Source organism: Elgaria multicarinata, chromosome 16, assembly GCF_023053635.1.
Source record: "Elgaria multicarinata webbii isolate HBS135686 ecotype San Diego chromosome 16, rElgMul1.1.pri, whole genome shotgun sequence".
Classification (NCBI taxonomy): domain Eukaryota; kingdom Metazoa; phylum Chordata; class Lepidosauria; order Squamata; family Anguidae; genus Elgaria; species Elgaria multicarinata.
This window is the reverse complement of record NC_086186.1, coordinates 24,859,823-24,868,747: the sequence shown is the minus strand read 5'-3', so window position 1 is coordinate 24,868,747 and position 8,925 is coordinate 24,859,823.

Below are 8,925 nucleotides of genomic sequence, written 5' to 3'. Positions count from 1 at the left end.
CCACTGAAAACTTATCAATTTCCTCTCCTATATGAAAAACTGAAATAGGGAAATACAGATCTCAAGCAAACCAAGGTGAGAAATTGCTGGAACTTTCACAATTTAAATGATGTAGCAAAACTACATGAGACCATCTGCAATGTATACTATGAGATATACACTAGTAGTGTACATCTGCAATGTACATTAGTAATGAAAGGATGCCCCCCCCAAAAAAAATAGTCCTTTAAAGAGAAAATTGAACTAGCTTCATTGTCTCCAAAAAGAAAGAAAGATGAGAGCTTTCACCTTTAAATCACAACACTGTACAAAGCATGGCCATAAAAATGCTCAAAATTTGGTTACCAGAACTAAGTGGATAATTAAATACAACCTTTAAACAAAAAAAGTTAAAATTTAAAAAAATAGCAAGACCAGCTTTTAAAACTCAAGAGGCTAGAGTTTCATCACTAAGGGTGTTAGAAAGATCTCCTGCATAATCCTCACTGAACTAAACAGTTTAGAATCTCTCACCCATTCCAGTGGTGTATGTGGAGGAGAACTTCCCCATTCATCGTGCTCTAATGGAGAAATAGATCTCTGGAAATATAAATTGGAAAACAGAATCTAAAGCAATGAGAAATGCTCTCAAACAGTGGCTGGTGGGAAGATTGAGAAATTTTACTGATGGGATTATTTTATCAGGCTGTGTGTGTATGTTGTAATTGTAATATCAGTTCAATCAGTTGATTAATTAACAAAGAGTGGGCCCATTTTAATGAATATGGCTGCACGTTAAGGACATGCATGTTCATTCGTCTGCCTGTTTTGGTGCATCTATATAACAGGGTGCAAAAAAAAATGGAAAAAAGAAAATCTTACTAAATATTTAGTTCTCTTACATTTCCTTCAGTATTTCTAAAAGGGGTCTCTTTTGACCTTTTGTTGTTGATGATAATATGCCACTGTCAATCAATTAATCAAGGAAATTGTGGTTGATAAATTGACTCAAAATTATTTAACTGCTTGAAATATGCATTCATATAGTTGCATTGATCTTACGGCCATAGAAGAAAGTTTATAAGGAGGCTACTGTATACACACGCACACACACACACACAACACTTGCCTATGAGGGGTGTTTAAAATATCACTTCCTCAAAATGTGTTTCACTACAAGATTGTCGGAGAACCACAAATGGCATTTTTCATGACATCTGGAATGGATACCTCAATGCACTACTGTTTCCCAGTTTAGCTTTAACTCTGAGTATGTGATATCATCTCCATCCAATTTACTCAAGTCAAACACACAAGATGATTAGAGGATAAGGTTGATTAATTTCTTTTTAAAGAAACAAAAACAAAGAAATTAAACTTTGATACCAAAGTTAATGCCATTGGAAGGAAGGGAAATAGAAGTGGGAAAACTATATGCGGGGGGGGGGGGGGAAGGATGAGCTGGACAAGGGAGATTTTGACATCCCCTTGCAGACAAGTTTTTGATCATTCTTTGAGAGTAGCTCATCTTAATACATTTAAGAAGACCATGTCTTTAAGATGCACTTAAAATGTTTGCAAGGGACATACCAGATTTTTTTTTCAAAGAGAAAGATGAGGATGTGCTTCTAATTACAGGGCTTATTAATATGCTTTGGCTTCTTTGTTGGGGGTGGGTGGGTTTAAGCTATCAACTAAATTCATACATCTATTAGAGTGAAGACTTCTGTATGCTTTGACCCACAGAATGGTTCAGGTTTGCTGTGTGATCCAAATGCCCTGTCTTTGTTTAGAAAAATCTTAACAAGAGCTAGAAAATAATAATAAAAAAGACACATTGAATTAATCTCCTTGTTTGGTATCAGCTTGGAATATTGATACATACAGACAAATCTGAAGCATATATATATATATATATTGTTGTCTACCTTTGATTTTATACTTGGGCTAATTTTAGTCCTTAATGTTAGAGTTTTCTGCTCAAAAATAAAATAAGATTAAAAAAAAAATTAAAAACCCAGCAGAAGCAATTCTAAATATGTCTTTATGTTCTGATTATTGAAAAGAGATGTGGTTTGTTGTTGTTGTTGTTTAATTGTGGTTGCTGTAATTGGGTTCATTTTCATTGTTCCAAGCTGGCATAACAGAACAAAACAAAATTAAAAATCAGAACGGTTTCATTGTCACCATTTCTTGAAATGTCTATCAAAAACTAGCAGGAAGCAATCAAGACAATCTAACTGTATCTAAAGAATATATATCGACCTCACTTTTTAAGACATTTACTTGAAAATGTACGCTATTCTTTCTGCTTCTCCCTCTATCAGGTGGGAAAAGAAGACCATTAAAATGTGCAGTTGAGAGCTCTTCTAGGAGTTTGAGGAGGTGTATGTTTGTCTGCTGAACTAAAATATGCAGGCTTAAAACCTATCTTTTACACTTTTAATGAAATGGCAATCAAGGAATTAATTTAGACAATTAGGACAATACACATATTCTAAGAAGTATGACTCCAACAGGTATGTTTACAATTTCTTCACTTTGTGTTTATTTGGAGGGGGGAGGCAGTGTTGCAGAAAAGGTGCAAAGCAGAGCAAATCAAGCATCCAAACTTGAGAGGTGGCCCTCTTACATAGTGCAACCACTTTCTCCCCTTCTGCCAAGACTAAATCCAGTTAAGATCCAGACTTTCCTTGTGGAACAGACATTGCATCTCTTTACTGCATTATATTATTATTATTATTATATTATTATTATTATTATTATTATTATTATTATTTATATAGCACCATCAATGTACATTGGTGCTGTACAGAGTAAAACAGTAAATAGCAAGGCCCTGCCGCATAGGCTTACATTCTATTAAAACCATAGTAAAACATTAAGGAGGGGAAGAGAATGCACCAAACAGGCACAGGGGTAGGGTAAACAGGCACTGGGTAATTTTCCTTCTTCCTATCCCTAGACCTTTCAGAATTCTTATTAGTTCACAGCTTTATAATAAAGTATAGTATTCAACCCAAAATAGGTGATCTTATAAATAGGATTATGGGATAGGGTGCTTTGCAATGTGCCACAATATTCTTTTGCACACACATCTATGCATTTACATTGTTATATCTATGTGCCTACACTTGCATATAAATATACTTGCATACATTTTACACAGAGAGAGAGAGAGAGAGAGAGAGAAAGAGAGAGAGAATATGCATATTTGTACAACGTGCATATATTTGTATACATGTGCATAAATGCATACACTACAGTTGTAATATTTGCATGTGTATAGCATTTGTGTGTGTGTGTGGACTGTTTGTGTCTACTTGTGTCCACACCTCCAGAAAGTTTTTGTCATGTTTGGCTGCCAACTAATTCAATTACTGAGTGGGGGGGGGGGGGGAGAGGGAGTCTCTGTTAATTGACGTTTGCTTTTACTGACTCATCAATGAATTAATTGATCACAATACAGATCACTTGTAGAAATGCATTAGAATAGCTCCCAGCAAGCTAACCTATAGTTGGGGTATTTGAATAAATATATCTCCCCTCTTTCCTGGCTATTTATTTCTGGGTTACACACCCCACCTCACCCTATTCTGCTAGAAGGAGTTCCATGAAACAAGAGAAGCTCATAGTTTTCTTTACAGAATGTCATTAGCACACATTTTGAAATCTGTGATGTGCATGAAAGGCACTATTTAATTGATTAAGGCTGCAACCCTTTTCACAAGTTGTGAGAGTAAGCCTCATTGAACCCGGTGGGAACAACTTCTGAGAAAATATGTATAGGATCAGGCTGCTGAACTGGTGTGTTTAAAATTAGCCTTTAAATTCACAAACTGAGTGGTTTGATTTGCTTTTGATTTGTTTTGTTTTTCAACCAGTAAAACTACATTTCTGGAGACAGGTGGACAAAGCTGCAAATATTACATCCACCACCCACCCACAATCTTTCCTCTTTCCCTCCCCTTCTTTGATTCCTATCCTGGCATTCACACTTTCCTCCTCCCCAACTTCTTTTAAATTAGTGTAGTTAAACCTCGGTTCTGTGCCGGTGGCCGCAGGAGTTAATGAAACTCAGCTTTTTCCCGACCTCCTAGGTCAGACTCTTCCTATCTCCAATCTAAAGAATTAGGCAAAGAGGTTATAAGATTATAAGGAAATGAAACTATAGTCTAGTCACCATCCCAACCTTTACCTTACCACCTAAGCATATTGGTCTAATCATCCAATGGGATTTTTGCAATAATAATAATAATAATAATAATAATAATAATAATAGATGCTCATCTGCGGAGAGTTATTTTAATCTAGATTCACAAATGAATCCATAGACTGGCATAGGAGTGCCAATACTAAAATAAAATAAAATCAGGTACATTCGCCTCCCATCCATCCCTAGCCCGGGAAGCTGTTGTTTAAAATTGGGGGGTGGGGGTGGGGAGATCCAATTTAGCTCAAGGTCTTGCAATTAAACAAAAAGGCACCCCATCCCCGTTCCACTTTGGTAGTCAGTTTTGTTGCTTGATTTCTTCTTAATTCCAAAGGTTACTCATTGGGGATGGGGGGGTTGTCTTAAAAATGCCTTCTCAACCATTCTATCCCACTTTGGGGAAACTTTACTTGGAATCGGTTGACCTTCCGTCTGCTGTTTCTTGAGCGAAGGAGACCCCCTTCAATCTATGATTTATTGGATCACTTCTAAAAAGACGAAGGACATTTGTATATTAAAGATGCTTGACTTGGCTGTTTTGTAATATCTGGTCGTTTCCCCGCTATTCTGAGAAGAAGAAGAAGAAGAAGAAGAAGAAGAAGAAGAAGAAGAAGAAGAAGAAGAAGAAGAAGAAGAAGAAGAAGAAGAAGAAGAAGAAGAAGAAGAAATAATACGGTGTGGATTTCAATCTCTCTGCTAAGCCCCCTCTTTTCTACCCCCTTCCGAGGAGTATTTTTAAGATTGTTTTTAAATATCCTTCTGCTCTTAAATATGTGGGCCTCTTGAAATTTCACAACCTCCTGTTTGAAGGCAAAGAAGAACCCCCTAGACATGGTCTGTTACAAGAAAGGAAAATGCTAACACGTTCTGCCAAAGGTTCCTCCTAAAAGCACTGCAGCCTTTTTCTTTTCCCCAAATCTATCTGATTCGCTCCATTTACTTGGGGAGGGTGGGAGTCTGGCTGATGAGCATAGTGGGATAAACGGCTTTGCAAATTTCACCATACCTTCAGATTAACTCCTGGTTAATAATAATAATAATAATAATAATAATAATAATAATAATAATAATAATATAAGGGAGGGGCAGTTGGAGTAAATCTCTTTTGATGACGGAAGCCCCTTCATGAAGTCACATCAAAAGGATCTTCAGGAGTTGACCATCACACCCTACTCAGGCCCAATGCTGTTCTTGTGCGCTCGCTCTCTCTCTCGCTCTCTCTCGCTCTTGCACAATCCCTTCTATTTCATCCCCCACCTCTTTCCGACACCAGTGCAAGGTGCAATGGAAATGATTAATAACTGGAGGGGTAAACGGAATTAAATAATTAAATACACGAATTTGCCTCCTACTGGGGGCGATTGAAAACCCTCCGGTTTCTCTCCCTGCTTCGCTGTCCCGCGTTCCTCCAACTGAGAGGAGTTCCTTTTATTATTGGACTATCCGGATGTGGATGAGAGAGATTCTCAGCTTCTGTTCTGATCCGATTTTATTTTATTTATTTATTTATTTCTCCTCCAGATGTGAACGCACCTCCCCTTGAAACCTTCTGGCCGCTGCTTCCCACCACCACCACCACCACATCATCATCATCTTCTCCTCTACCTTTCCCCTTAACCTGGGATTACCGAATGTAAGAAATTCACTGTTCTCCCTACAACAATACCCCCGCATTCTCATTCTCTCTCTCTCTCTCTCTCTCTCTCTCTCTCTCTCTCTCTCTCTCTCTCTCTCTCTCTCTCTCTCTCTCTCTCTCTGTCTCTCTCTCCCCCCCACCGGGTGCTCCTAATCACTGCCTATCGATTTCGCTAACTCTTTTCATCCCGCTGAAGACACATCTTAAAACACTCCTGCCTGGAATGTGCTCTTTGCCTTTATACACACTAATAAAATGATTTCCCCCCCCTTCCCTTTCCGCCCTCCGCCGCTCTCCTCGCAGTAAAGGGGGGGGGAAGAGGGGGGAAATGAAAAGAAAAGAAATCGTTCACGTAACCTGGCTTGTGTGTGATCGGTAAATATTTAGCTTGGTGATACCTCCAGCGTCCCCTCTGGATCAATAGATCCAGCCCATTCGCAAAGAGAGGAAGGGTGTGGGGAGGGGGAGTACTGTCGTCCGAGAGGTGAAGCGAGCCTTGGGTTAGAAACAGACATCTCCTTTCTCCTTCCCTGCGTAGTAATGCTGATGTGCTGGGGGGGGGGGGAGAGGTGGCACCTCGATCCCTACGCACATTTCCTGGAAAGTAAGGCGGGTACTAATCCTACACCTACCGACCTGCGAATAAACGCCATTGAAGTCAGTGGGCTAGACGGGGCTAGACGGGTATAGGATCTCGTTGTAAGTCTCGCAGAAGCGCGAATGGACTCGCTGAGCCATCATTTGCGCGGAGGAGAAGCAGGGTCGGGAAAAGAGCGCCAGAGCACTCGTTTCTGAGGTCTTCTTCACTTTCGCCTGGGGAATTTCCCCAACCCAACCCGCCGCCCTTTTCTTTTAACTTTCCAACTTATCTCCAGCAGTGGAAAATCTCTGCGAAATCCCAGCCCGTCCAAAGTTGGAAATGTTGTGGGGGTTGGAGGAATCCACGCAGAATCATTTCTCCTTTCCTCTCTCTCTCTCTCTCTCTCTCTCTCTCTTCTCTCTCTCTCTCTCTCTCTCCTCTCTCTCTCTCTCTCTCTCTCTCTCTCTCTCTCACACACACACACACACACACACACACACACACACACGCTCCGGCGCAGACAGATGTTCTCCATATATGATGCCTGACTATTTCTCTTCCCCCACCCCCACAACCCAGCCAGTGAAATCTATAGGAGGTGTTTTCTGAACACCCGCACCCACGCGTGTCGGCTGAGCTGAAATAGCGCGGAGAGGCAGGATCTAGACTGGCACACATTAATAATAATAAGTTTTTAAAACAAAAAACAAACAAAAAACCGGATGGGGTAAATAGTAGACCCACGGCCGGGTGGGGACGGATCCCCGGACTGCAACCTCAAGGGACGCTTATTTTTCCAGTTAGGCAAATGACTGAGGGAACTGAAGTCGGTAGGTAGCTAAACTGTTGTCCCGGTATTTCGGATCACTTCGCCTTTCCGCCCCGCAGTGAAACACTTTCGCTTGCAAGCAGCGCGCACACCTTACGAAGGAACGGCCCACAGATCTGAGCTCTTGCGGTAGGAATAAAGATTTACCCTAACAGTGTATGCGTGCATAGTGCATGCAGCACCAAGGTCCGTCTGTTTAGGATGCCTGGACATGTTGTTTCTTTTTTTTGGGGGGGGGGGGGGATAAATCATTGGCAGTCCCGCATTCTCTCTCTCAATCTCTCTCTTTCACACGCATACCAGTCTGACCTCTCTTCTTCCTGCTGCCTTCCCAAATAGAGATGGAACCAAGTACCACTACCACCCTTCACACACACATACCATTTTCTTTAAACACAGGCAGGCTCCTGTGTCCGCAAGAAGAATGAATCGGGCCCAGAAATAAGATCGCCGAAGCCTTTTTAAAGCTACCTTGTCCACACAACAGGGCAGACACGCGTTTCGTCAAGAGAAGCATTTGTGGATGCAGGAAAGGGGGCAGGTGGATTCTGCTAGACAGCCCCCTATCTCTGCCCCCCACTTTCAAATACATGGACGGATGTGGGAGTTTCGTACCTGCAGTGTTACCTATCTGTCCTGGGCGAAAACCGGCGAGGGATCGTGTGGACTCAGCCAAAGGCGAATCTGAAACCAGATTCGCTATCTAGCAACGTCTGGGTACTTTCACCTTCTATTTGGGGGGGGGCGTGTTTGTTTCTTTGTTTCTCTCTCCCTTATCGAGTAATCTGTACCCCTACCTGAGAGTAAGATTGTTCAGAGGACGGTATCCACTGGGGCAAATACCCACTCCAGTGTGCGTAAGGTTGCAGTCTCGACATGCTCTCATTTTGGCCGGATCGTGTCCACATAGCCTATCTTTAAGTATACAAGGGGGGGAGGGTTATTCTTGTGCGGGCAGGTTAACATATAGTCGTCTGTGTCTCTTCTGTGCGGATAGGCGCCGAGTCGCTCAACTGACCAGATGTGTGCCTGAAAATACCATAAGGACAGAAGCGTCTAAAACAAACATCAACAAATGCATAGATGCCTCTGGTTCTTGGATCGAGCCCATCCAAGCGAGACTTGGACATCTTTCTCTAGAATGTGGGTATCTTGGGCGAAAGCGTTGTACTATTTACCTTTGTTTGTTTGTTTATTCTAATCCTCATTTCCATCCAGGTAAAATAGGAATTTTTTTGTTCTTGTTGTTGGTGATGGGGCGGGGCGGGGGCGGGATGAAGAGAGAAATAGGCAAGCATCCTCTGCCGAGGGCTGGTGGATGTTTAGGGGGACACCTTTCTCCCATCCTTTTTATTTTTGCTGCGAAGGGAAAGGGGTTAGGGTTGGAAACGCTGATGCGCACAATATATCTTTATACCAATGCATACTAAAGGGTCTTGACGGGCCATATCAAACAATTTAATTAGAGGGCTTTTCTGCCCTGAGAAACAAGGAAGAAGGGTGTGGAAGGGGGTGTGGTGCGTGTGAGTGGAATCCGCCCGACATTTATTGTATTTAGCAGGAATACAGGCAGAAAATGTAGCACAAGTTTTTGTCTGAAAGAGCACCTAGATGCCCATTGAAAGGCGCTGATCCGAAAAGACAGAGGGGACAAGAGGAGGGGGGGGGGAATCGATTGCCGTCCCTTT